At 50.7% G+C, this 11352-nt stretch overlaps 1 long non-coding RNA gene across 1 annotated transcript; it reads left to right on the forward strand.

The window, feature by feature from the left end:
* The first annotated feature begins 372 nt into the window (after positions 1–372).
* LOC132333989 (uncharacterized) lies at positions 373–11144 on the forward strand. Its single transcript, XR_009488312.1, has 3 exons — positions 373–493; positions 7302–7396; positions 10426–11144. It is a non-coding gene; the product is annotated as an uncharacterized LOC132333989 (long non-coding RNA).
* The last annotated feature ends 208 nt before the right edge of the window (positions 11145–11352 follow it).

The following is an 11352-nucleotide window of genomic DNA, read 5'->3' on the forward strand; positions in this document are numbered from 1 at the left end:
AGGATGGTGATGATGGTGATGGTGATGGTGATGATGGGCAGTCTTGGCAGGGGAGCACAGCTGGATCCCACAGCTGCAGGCAGAGCAGGGAGCCCAGGCAGCCCGTCCCAGTTCAGTGAGGACCTGCCCCAGCTGCAGCTGCTGGGGGGCACCGAGGGTCCCTGGGCAGGTAACAAGGCACAGGTGGTGTGTGAAGGGGGCAGTGCCTGGGGAGGGAGGGAGGGAAGGGAGCTGCTGCAGGGCACAGCTCAGGCCAGGGGAGGGTGCTCTCTCCAGGTGTAACCTGGAAGGCTTAAACTGGTTTAACTAGTTTCACTCCTGCCTGTGAGGAGGAGCAGCATCCTGCACTGGGCTGGGCTCAGGCAGCATCTCAGAGCAAAGAGCAGCAGAAGGGGAAGGTCTCTCTCTCTCTCCTCCGGTGGGGTGGAGGTGCCAGGCACAGCCAGGGGATGGAAGGACAGCCCTCTCCTCATCCTGCCACCCCAAGCACCAGGTGAGGAGAGTACCCTTGCTTCCCACCATCAGGGCATGGGCTTGCTTGCTTAGATGGTTTCTCTCTGGAGAGTGGAGTCTTAGCTTAATAAAAGGGCTCAAAACATACAAAAAATTGCCATCACTGCAGGCAGATGCAGAGTGGAAGTTACAGGCCATAACAGGCTCTCTGGAGTCCCAGGAAAGCAGCTCATTCTTCCTTTTATAGCCCCACTATGAAATAAATCTGAGTGTTTTCTCAGAAATAAATATCCTCAGTTACAGGAAAAGGTCTTGCCAGTCTGGCTGACATTTGGAAGTCTCTAAAAGTTTGATGGTGCAGCCCACACTCTGGCTTTCACTGCAAGAAGTTATTTTTTGCAGAATCTCTTTCTCTGTTATGTGAGATGTTTAGCCCATTCATCAATTTCCTGGCACATAAAACTGCAGTTGGCTGGACAGCAGTAAGAGGCAGAGTGCTGTGAGAACTTCTCCAAAAATCCTTCTGTGTCTTGAGCCACAGAAGGCAAAACCTCCTCCTGGGAGGGTTAAGAGCTCTGTGGCCGTATTTGTTTGTTTTCAGTGGTTCCAGACTCAGGACCCACTTCCAGCAGGTATCTCTGGATACTAGCACCATGTGCTACTTTCCCATGTGATCTCTTGTCCCTTACCTTTTCATTGTTGTTTTTATTTAATTTTTAATTCTCTATTAAACTGATACTGTTTATGGTTTTGTTTCAAATGGATGAAAATTTCAATTGCATTTGTCATGAGCCAAAGCAGAACTGAATGTTTCTGACAGGGTTCTTTGCAACTGAATTTTCTGGGACCAAACCAACATATTTCTTGCTTTTAAGCCTGACCTGTCTTCCTTTGGCAATTGTGATTTCCCCACCTCCTGTGAATAAAACTTGAGGAGAAGATTTGTGTGGCTCCCTGCAGCAGGAACCAGTGCACTCAGGGGGCAAAGAGACACAACCCAAACCACAAATCTCCCTTTTCCTATTTGAAATGTCTCTTGGCAGATTGGCTGATTTTCATTATCTTCATTCTTTTTCTTCCCCCCTCCTCCCCAGAAGATACCATTTGGGCCATTAGCAATCTCAGTGTTTTCTGTGCCGTTCTGCTGGATATTTTTGTCAGTCTCAAATCAAACGGTGCCAGATGGGAGCCCCGTGCTCTTCAGAGATGATCATTTCCAGCATTCTTCTCTGAGCTTGTATAACATATGTCCACAAGAAATTGAAAATGCTTTTCCTTGTATGAATTGTGCGCACTCAAGGGCACCGAGAAGGTTAAGAAAATAACTGAGCCAGGAGTGTTCTGTACTTTTAAAACAGATTAATTTCCTTAAGGGAGGTTAGATTAACATTTAGATTGGTTGTTGATTTGTTGTGGATTGTGTTACTGCTACAGACACCTGCATCTGGCAAAGCAGTCATGAAACCCACCAGCAAAGAGAAGTTTTATGTTAAAAAATGTCATTTTTACTATTAGGAAGGTGCTGGTTTTCTGTTTTGGGGGGTTTTGTTGGCTTCATTTTTTATGCTGGCCCTGCCAGCCCTGGCCCTGCCAGCCTGTCTCCTCTCATTTCCATCCCCTCTGTTTGTGAAGCACAGTCCCTTTGCATCTGTTTGTATGGGGTTCATGCAAAGTGCTACATATGCTCGTGAGGGCTATAAAAAGACCTTTAATATTTAAGCTACTGCAAGAAATTTGCAGGGGCTGCAGATAGCTGCACTAAACGCTACTGAAAACAGCCCAGCATCCCCCTTCTTTTAAAGTGATCATCTTACAAAGCTGAGAAGATAAACTGCCTGTGATCACACGTGCACAGACAGCATTTAGCTTATTGTGGGCATTTGGCAGAAGGATTCAGACCTTGGGCAAAACCAAGGTCTATGTGCTAGCCTGCTTCCCTGTGCTTTTGGGGCAGGCAAGAGGAGCACACAGCATCAGTCACTGTGGGCTGCCTGATGGGTGGGAGGTTGTTCAGGAGAGCTAATTGGGTTGCTTGCAAACATTCTATGCAAATTTTCAGTCTGCTTTCCTAAGGAGGAGTGTCGTGTTGTGAACCTGCTGTCCTTTGCTGCTGAACAATGCGGTGAAAACAGCAGAGGTTGCAAAACGTTGGCTGGCTGGAGGTGCCTCAGACAAACCCTGCAGTGTGGGAGAGCAGAGAGTGCCACAGCCAGGCCACGGTGGGAGCTCAGGGCACCCTGGGCAGCCAGGCACAGAGAGATCCCCTCTGGCTGGGTCAGCTCCCCTGGCATGGGGGAGAGGCACCCCAAAGCCCTGGGGCAGAGAGGAGCTGGGTGACCCTGTGCCAGCACAGTGTCCCCGTCCTTGCCTGGGCAGGTGAGGAGCTGGGTGACCCTGTGCCAGCACAGTGTCCTTTCCTTGCCTGGGCAGGTGAGGAGCTGGGTGACCCTGTGCCAGCACAGTGTCCTTTCCTTGCCTGGGCAGGTGAGGGGCTGGGTGACCCTGTGCCAGCACAGTGTCCTTTCCTTGCCTGGGCAGGTGAGGAGCTGGGTGACCCTGTGCCAGCACAGTGTCCTTTCCTTGCCTGGGCAGGTGAGGGGCTGGGTGACCCTGTGCCAGCACAGTGTCCTTTCCTTGCCTGGGCAGGTGAGGGGCTGGGTGACCCTGTGCCAGCACAGTGTCCTTTCCTTGCCTGGGCAGGGGAGGAGCTGGGTGACCCTGTGCCAGCACAGTGTCCCCTTCCTTGCCTGGGCAGGTGAGGGGCTGGGTGACCCTGTGCCAGCACAGTGTCCTTTCCTTGCCTGGGCACGTCCCCAGGGACAGGGGATCCTCCCGGGAGCAGGATAGGAACGGAGAAGGGAGAGCAGTGAGCTCTGCCCGTTCTGCTCCTCCTCTGCTTTTGGCATCATTCTCGCCCATTTCCAGACACAGAGCACGCTGCCACCTGGGAAAGCATCGGCGTTCTTGGGAGGAGGGAGTTGTTTGGGATGGCTGTTAGGCAGACAGGGTCTAGTTGAACTCCCCTGTACTTTCCTGGGCTGTTTGCTGGGTCTTGAGCTGTCAAGTGCCAGGTCAGCTGTTCTGGGGCTGTCAATATCCTGGGAAAGGAATTGCAGGACAGCAGCAGCTATCTGACTTTTCACTGGATATTCAGAAACTGCTCTGAGAAGTTGGGAGACTGGGGGGCCCTCGGTGGATTCTCTGCAAATTAGCTTATTACTCTACTTTTAAGCGTATTGTATATGCCAAGTAATTAATTTTTACAGCAAAGTTGTCTATGATTTGGGCAAAGGAGCAATTAATTCTCCGGAAAGAGATCCATTATCATAATTGCTAATGGATCCAAAACTCCTGTAGACACAGATGGACAAAAAAACTCTTTAATCTCTGTGATTAGGGTACCTGAAAGTGGGGCCCAGCCTACATGGCAGGTAGTTAGCCCATTAAAAACCCTAATCTAGTGCTAATTGTGGCTGCTGAGCTCCAGCAGATCAGCTGGGGGAGAGAGAAGAGGCAGCTCCTTCCTCCTCCCCCAGCTAGCACAGAGCACCCACCCAGCACCTCTCCCTCTCTCTGGGTGTTCTTCCCCTCCTGGGTGTAACTGGGATTTCCTGCTGGCAGCAGGAGCCAGTGGGTGTAGAGCTATGAGCATCTCAAACCGGAGACACTTCCACCCCTCGGTGCTGAGGGAGGAGCGTGGAGCTGCCACAAGCCCTGCCCAGTCACACAGGCTGGGTTTGGGTTTGGGTTTGGGTTTGGGTTTGTCTGCAGCCCAGCAGAGCGGGGCTGATCGCAGCAAACACAGCTGGGCACGAGACCTTCGCTCCTTTTTCTGTTTGCTGCATCTTTCTGCAACAAATCTCAGATCCTCAGCTTGACTTGTGGTTGCAAGGACGTTTGGGAACTTGCAGAATCGTGATGAATATTTCGTAGAATCCAACCCTGAAGAGCAGCCAACAAAGAGCACTCAGGACTGTGCAGTGCCAACCCCTGCGTGTCCCTGGGCCAGGGGACCCTGCTGGGGACACCAGCCTGCCCACCCTGCATGTCCCTGCTGGGGACACCAGCCTGCCCACCCTGTGTGTCCCTGGGCCAGGGGACCCTGCTGGGGACACCAGCCTGCCCACCCTGCGTGTCCCTGGGCCAGGGGACCCTGCTGGGGACACCAGCCTGCCCACCCTGCGTGTCCCTGCTGGGGACAGGAACCTGCCCAGGCTCAGCCAGCAGCCCGGGCTCTAAGATGGGCCAGAGTGCTTGGGCTATCTGGGGACACAGACCATGCTCTTCTCACCTGCCCAGCATCTCCTGAGCACCTGCAAGGCCCTTCTAGAGCATCTTCTTGCTCTGGACATGGTATTTTGTCAAAACTGAAAGCCTTTTATGGTTTAGACCCAGCAAGGGTCCAGCCCTACTTGTTCTAGGGATGCCTTAGGATTTTAGCTTTTATATTTTCCAGACCCTATACTTCTTTAGTGCATAAGTCTAAAGCTCCATAGCCTGTTAGTTCCTGTCTTCCCACGTTGTTCAGAAAACAATTCCTCACAAAAAATACCACCTTTTCTCATTTCTCACGTGCCTCTGTGTTAAATTTGGAGGATTTCTTGCTGTTGGGTGCTGGTCCAACATCCTTGAGGATCATCCTTAATTCCCAGTACAGTTGAAACAGGGAGTCTGGAGGGCAAATACTTCTTCTAGAAATAACCTGTTTTTCTTGGGGATCCAAGCTGCCCAGGGGGTGGGATGGCATTTTAAAGCTCTGACTAAGTAAGGAAAGGGGAGAACATGAGATTGGGCACTGGGCAGAGCCCTGGAGATGAGGAGTAGGTGCTTCACTCCTGGAGGAGAGCACAGCAGTGCTTCATTACCGGAGGTGCTGAGGAAATGAATCACCAGCATTAGTGGAGAGCTCTCAGCTCATCCCTCCTTCAGGAAGAAGTAGCTCTTCTAGGTATCCTTAATGGAAATTGTTCTTAGTGCTCCACTGGCAGGAACTGCAGTTGAATTGTTTCTTGGGAAGCATTATCTTGCCACACTAGGTGTCAGTAAATACAGGTGTATCTAACTTTTTGCTCAAGGAGGGGAGTTTTTAGCTGATTCAATTCCCTTTTTTCAAGTTATTGGCTGCCACTGTTTCCCTTAATTATCTTTTAATGAAAAAACCAAACATGACACTACGTTGTACTGATTAACACAGTTAGAAGCTTCTTAAAAAGCTTATTGTCAAATTCATTTAAATCCAGAGGGATGGAGTCCCTTGGGTTGTGATCCCAATCCCTCTGCAGGTTTGGCACTCAGCAAGGCTGTACTGCTCCAGAGCAGAGCAGCTGTCCCTGCACATCCCTGGAGTTTGGGCTTTCTGCCTCACAGGGAATGGGGGCACTGACCATGCTGTGTCCTGGGGTCAGTAACCCCAGAAATGCTGCTCTGGAAGGGACCCTAAGTATGTAAGTAGCACTTTTGAAAGGAATGTGGAGCTTTTTTAGACTCCTGAAGCTGCTGCTGGCAGAGAGCTTCCCAGGACTGGTAATGAAATCAGTCATTTTACAGCACTCTCCCAGCTTAATGCAGACAGGCTCGTGGTGGCAGCTTTTAAAAGCTGTTTGTCTCATTAAAGTTCAGTTAACTCATTTCTGAAATTAGAAACTTTTATGATTAATGACTTGTGGTAGTTTGCTTCAAACAAGATGCTTGCTAATCAGATCTGCTGTAGTTCCCTAAATCACTTCTGAGAGTTGTATTGCTGCCTTAGCTATGACACAGTGACAGTGATGCCTGGTGCTCCAAGAACAATCCGTGGTACTGATGCAATTTGTGCCTACAAGAAGTGTGTCTGAGGAGCAATTGAAAGGTACATGGCTGTAATAACAAACCACGAGGAGGATGATTTCTGGTGAATTTGCCAGCTTTAGCACACAAGTTCTCATTCCTTTTAACGGGGGTGTGCCAGGCTAGTGGGCTTAGGAGGAAGAACTCCAAGAATAGGTGACTTGCCTGGTTTCCCTCCCTTTGTGAGTGCCTCTGAGCTGAGGTGTAAACACGTGGGTGTCACCTCTGTGTCACACATGCTCACAGCTGGGCTCTGAGCCACCAGCAGCAGGGCTGCCAGAGGCACAGGGCGAGGGAGGCAGTGCTGCACCTCCTGCTGCTCCAGGCTGGCTGCTGGACCATGGAGGCAGGGCTCGGGCTGTGCAGGCATCTCTGCTCCTCCCCACGCCAAGGAGAGTGTCTAAGGGGTTAATCCTGGCCTTTACAAGGGCTCACATCAGCTGAGATGCTGCGACTGATTCTGGCAATGCCTGTGCTCTGTGGTTGTCAGCTTTTATTTCCACTGAGTTCAAAGCCTTCTGGCCCTGCTGGGTGCTGTGGTGGCTTGGGGCAGTGTGAGAGCAGTGTCCTGGGCAGGATGGCCCTGGCCCAGCCTGGCCCTGCCCCACGGCCACCGTGCTGCCAAGGAGCCCTCCCAGCTCCCCTGGAGCCCTGAGCCTGCTGCAGCTCCAGGGCCAAAACCCCAAATGCACTGCTGGGCACGTTCATCACTCAGCCCTCAGCACTAAGCAGCCAAGCCTTGTTCACCAAATAGATTTATTTATTTATTGTGGGAGGCAGGGAGTTCTTAGTTAAAAATATGAAAGACAAATCCTCTCTGAGCCTGGATCTTTAAGATTTGTATTTTCCAAGACAAAAATGTTTTATTCCCCCTCCACTCCTTTTGTGTCTTCCCCCCATTATATATTTCCTTGTTTGTTGTGATTCCCTACTTTGAAACTGCTCATGTCAGGCTACTCCTCTTTGTATATGATAGTGGGATTTTTATGCAATACTTAATTCTGTTATCTTTAAAATTACAGACTTGGCCCATGCTTTCATACTGCACACCTCTCCTGTCCCTTTGAAAGGAATCCTACGGGCATTCTAAAGCAGGAAGAGTTTGTGGAGTGAGCTGGTGAGTATAAATAGCTCTGAAGCAGAGCAGCACCTGCCACCCTTGATCCCTGAGCTTCCCACAGATCACTCCTGCACCAGGGCTTGATCACAGCTATTGTTTGTGCTAAGCTCCCTCCTACCCCTCTAATCCTCCTATTTAAATGGATGGGATATTCTGCATGCAGGAAAGGGTGTGGGGACATAAATTGCAGCTGAGTATTTTGTGGACATGACACGGTGCACGTGTGGTGCTCTGCCAAGGGCAGAGGAATGGAAATGCTGACAGGCACCAAATGGAAATGGAAAGGATGTGGCTCTCCCAAAAGTGCCTCGTGTCACACAAACTCCTGCTGCTTCTTTAAGGGATGTGGCTCTCCCAAAAGTGCCTCGTGTCACACAAACTCCTGCTGCTTCTCTAAGGAGCTGCTGATGCTTTCCCAGTAGAGGAGCTCTGGGCTGCTGTGAAAGCTGAGTTGGCAGATCTGTGGGGTTTGGTGAGCAGGGCTGCTGAGCTCTTGCCACACTCACCTGGGGAGGTCTGAGGCACACTGACCTCCCTGTGCCCTGCTGCCCTGTGTGCCTGCCTGAGGGATGCTGGCACACCTGTCACCAACTCAGGTGCTCCCATATCCATTGCTGAGGGGTCAGCTGAGTCAGAGCTGTGTGCCTTGAGGACTGGAGGAGCCCAGCTGATGCTCCAGGGCCTGCAAAGACGCGGGTTCAGTTGCCATGGCACATTCAGATTGTTTGGCCTCTTCTGAGGAGCGTGGATTGTACTGAGCACGTTGGCTGAGCGTGGCACTGCTCCTCTGGCTGTGCTTTCCTGCAGACACAGGCAGGGCTGTTTTCATCATCTGCTGCCTGTAACTGGGGAGGAGGGGACACATGGGGCTCCCCCACCCTGGTTCCTGTCCGTGGTGTGCTGTAGGCAGCGTGGCTCGGTTTTCCTCCAAGGGCACAGCACAGGGCTGCTCAGAGATGCTCACACTGCGAGGGTTTCCTGCCTTGATGTTTATCCAGACCCCAAACCCTCCCCTTCTGCTGGACAGACAGCATTCCAGCTGACCAGGGCTTCTCTGCCAGGCGTTCTGGAGGTCCTGGAGAGTCCCTGCAGCTGAAAATGTGCTCGATGTTGGTGCTGCTGCTGCCAGGCCCAGGGCTGTGGAGCCAGGCAGGGGCTGGGCACGAGGAGGTGGCAGCTGGCAGGACGGTGACATGGGCACTGTTTAAACCTGGCACACGTGGGCACAGGCCTGAGACGTTCCTCAGGACGCCTGGGGGAGCTTGACATTCATAAATGATTCTTCTGACTCCTGCTAATTTTAGCCTGGGAGTGTTTACAAACAGAGCAGCAGTGGTCTCTGCTCCTGATCCAGCAGGATTTCAGCCCCATCCCTGCTGGCACATTCCCTACAGGAACAACAAAATGGGATACAAAGCAGAGACAGCCAGGGGACCACTCAGACTGGAGGCACAGAAAGGCAGATCCCAGGGCTATGAATAATGTATCTGCAGCTATCACAGTGTCACCAGAAATTAAACAGTATGTACACCTAGGGATAGTTTTGGAGGAGAGCAATGGGGAACAGGGAGCCAAAGCTGAAAGCACAGTTTTAGTGGTGCTCCAAGGCAGTGTCTGGCAATGTTTCAGGAAAAGGCCAGTGAAGGCTGGCATGACAAGGTGTCCCCAGTTTGGAGTCACCAGCACTGAGCCCAGGTGCTCCTCTGCCTCACACAAAATGTCCAGTGTTGGTGCACACAGGTTACTGCACACAGCATCTCTTACCTGAGCACACTGCTTGGCCATGAGGCAAGAGGAAACAGCAAAAAAAAAAAAAAAAAAAAAAAAAAAAAAAAAAAAAAAAAAAAAAAAAAAAAATTAATTATATCAACACAGTTCATATGGACCTTTGGAAACAGATTTTTAAATACACACAAACCAGTTTAAAATCCTTTCCCTTTCTAAGCTCTGACCTCCAAGTACAGTCCTTTGAACAGGGTACATCTCCTGGAGTGTTTGTGGCTCTCTGCAAAGGATGAGCAGGCAGAATTCCCCTGGGCTGGCAAGGCAAGGACCTGCACTTGATTCTGCTCTAGAGGAGGAAGGCTGTGGCTGCAATCTCTGCCTTGAACAAATCCAAATCCCCCAGCTTACCTGAAGTCTGCTTTGTTAAAAAAAATCTCCAGTCATGAGACACTTGATTTTCAGAGCTCTGCTCTTCTCCAAGGTCAAGCTAGCTAGTAGGCACTGCCACAGCCAGCCCTGCGTGCTGTGGGAATTTGGTGGGTCAGGAGGACTCATACAACTCTAGAAAAACAAAAGGGAAAAGTATTTCTCATGTCTTTGCTCCTGCTGACGTGGTGCTGTGCATGTCATCGAGATCAAAACATGGTTGGCACATAAGAAATACCAGCTGCCATCTGATTGAGACATGTGAGAGGTTTATGAGGGAGCTGCAAGGTCAGCTCAGCTGGGAATGAACGGGAGGCCTGGGGACACATGACATGACCAGTGTCATGACCTGAGGAAACAGGAGAAATGGTGCAGAAGTGCTCAGTGTAATGTAGGTGAGCTTCATCTTCAGATCCTGAGTGAGAGCTGAACCTAGATCATGTCTGAGTGAAGAGAATGATAGAAAAAATCCACCAGGTGCTGTTTAAAATTGCTGTGAGTTAAAAAGAGCCCAGGCAATGGGATGAACTGCCTGAGCTTTAAAGGAGAAGGCAAAAGGAGGAAAAGAACAAAAGTAGCAGAGGTAATAGGCTCATATCAGAGGAAACAACTTACGTTGTGGCTGCACGGTTCTAGTGCTGCTTGGTGTGAAGGAGCATGTTCAAATTAGCAGAAAGTGTCTTGTCTTACACACTGTAAGCTTCTTGCAACACTTAGAACTTTCTTTTGAGTTTCTTGAACTAAACTCATGTCCTTCTGTTTTTGCTTTAAAGGAACCACTCTGAACTTTAAGCATAACTGGTTTTTTTTAGATTACTTTGAGTCCAGAAATAGCCTGAAAAACTAACTATCACATTCCCCTCTCTGTCTCTCAGGATCATCAAAATGAAACACTGATTAATTTTTGCAACACTTAAGGAAAATGTCAGACATGAAAATGTTGTCCTGTGCCACCACTGTATATGCAGGGCTCCAGTGATGTTAGAGCTCTGCTGGGCAAGCTTCCTTCAAATGCTGCTCTCTGTCCTTTTTCCTGCTGTTGTTCTATCACCTTTTTAAACCAAGTGGGACTCCAGGGAAGGCTCAGCCATGAAAAGCTCCTTGCAGTCCTTTGCCTGCCCATTGCTGACGTGGCCAAAGGTTTCTGTGCCAGGCCTCCCTTTGCACTGGGACTTGAGGACATCTGAGTGTGCTTCTGGTTCTCAGGCTCAGCTTTGGTGTGATGGACACTGTGCCCTGGATCTCACCTTTGGTGTGATGGACACCCTGCCCTGGACCTCATTCTCACCTTTGGTGTGATGGACACCCTGCCCTGACCTCACCTTTGGTGTGATGGACACCCTGCCCTGGATCTCAGCTTTGGTGTGATGGACACCCTGCCCTGGATCTCAGCTTTGGTGTGATGGACACCCTGCCCTGGATCTCAGCTTTGGTGTGATGGACACCCTGCCTTGGACCTCATTCTCAGCTTTGGTGTGATGGACACCCTGCCCTGGACCTCACCTTTGGTGTGATGGACACCCTGCCCTGACCTCACCTTTGGTGTGATGGATACCCTGCCCTGACCTCACCTTTGGTGTGATGGACACCCTGCCCTGACCTCACCTTTGGTGTGATGGACACCCTGCCCTGACCTCACCTTTGGTGTGATGGACACCCTGCCCTGGACCTCACCCTTGGTGTGATGGACACCCTGCCCTGGACCTCATTCTCACCTTTGGTGTGATGGACACCCTGCCCTGGACCTCATTCTCACCTTTGGTGTGATGGACACCCTGCCCTGACCTCACCTTTGGTGTGAT

This window comes from Haemorhous mexicanus, chromosome 14 (genome assembly GCF_027477595.1).
Source record: "Haemorhous mexicanus isolate bHaeMex1 chromosome 14, bHaeMex1.pri, whole genome shotgun sequence".
In the NCBI taxonomy this organism is placed as follows: Eukaryota; Metazoa; Chordata; class Aves; order Passeriformes; family Fringillidae; genus Haemorhous; species Haemorhous mexicanus.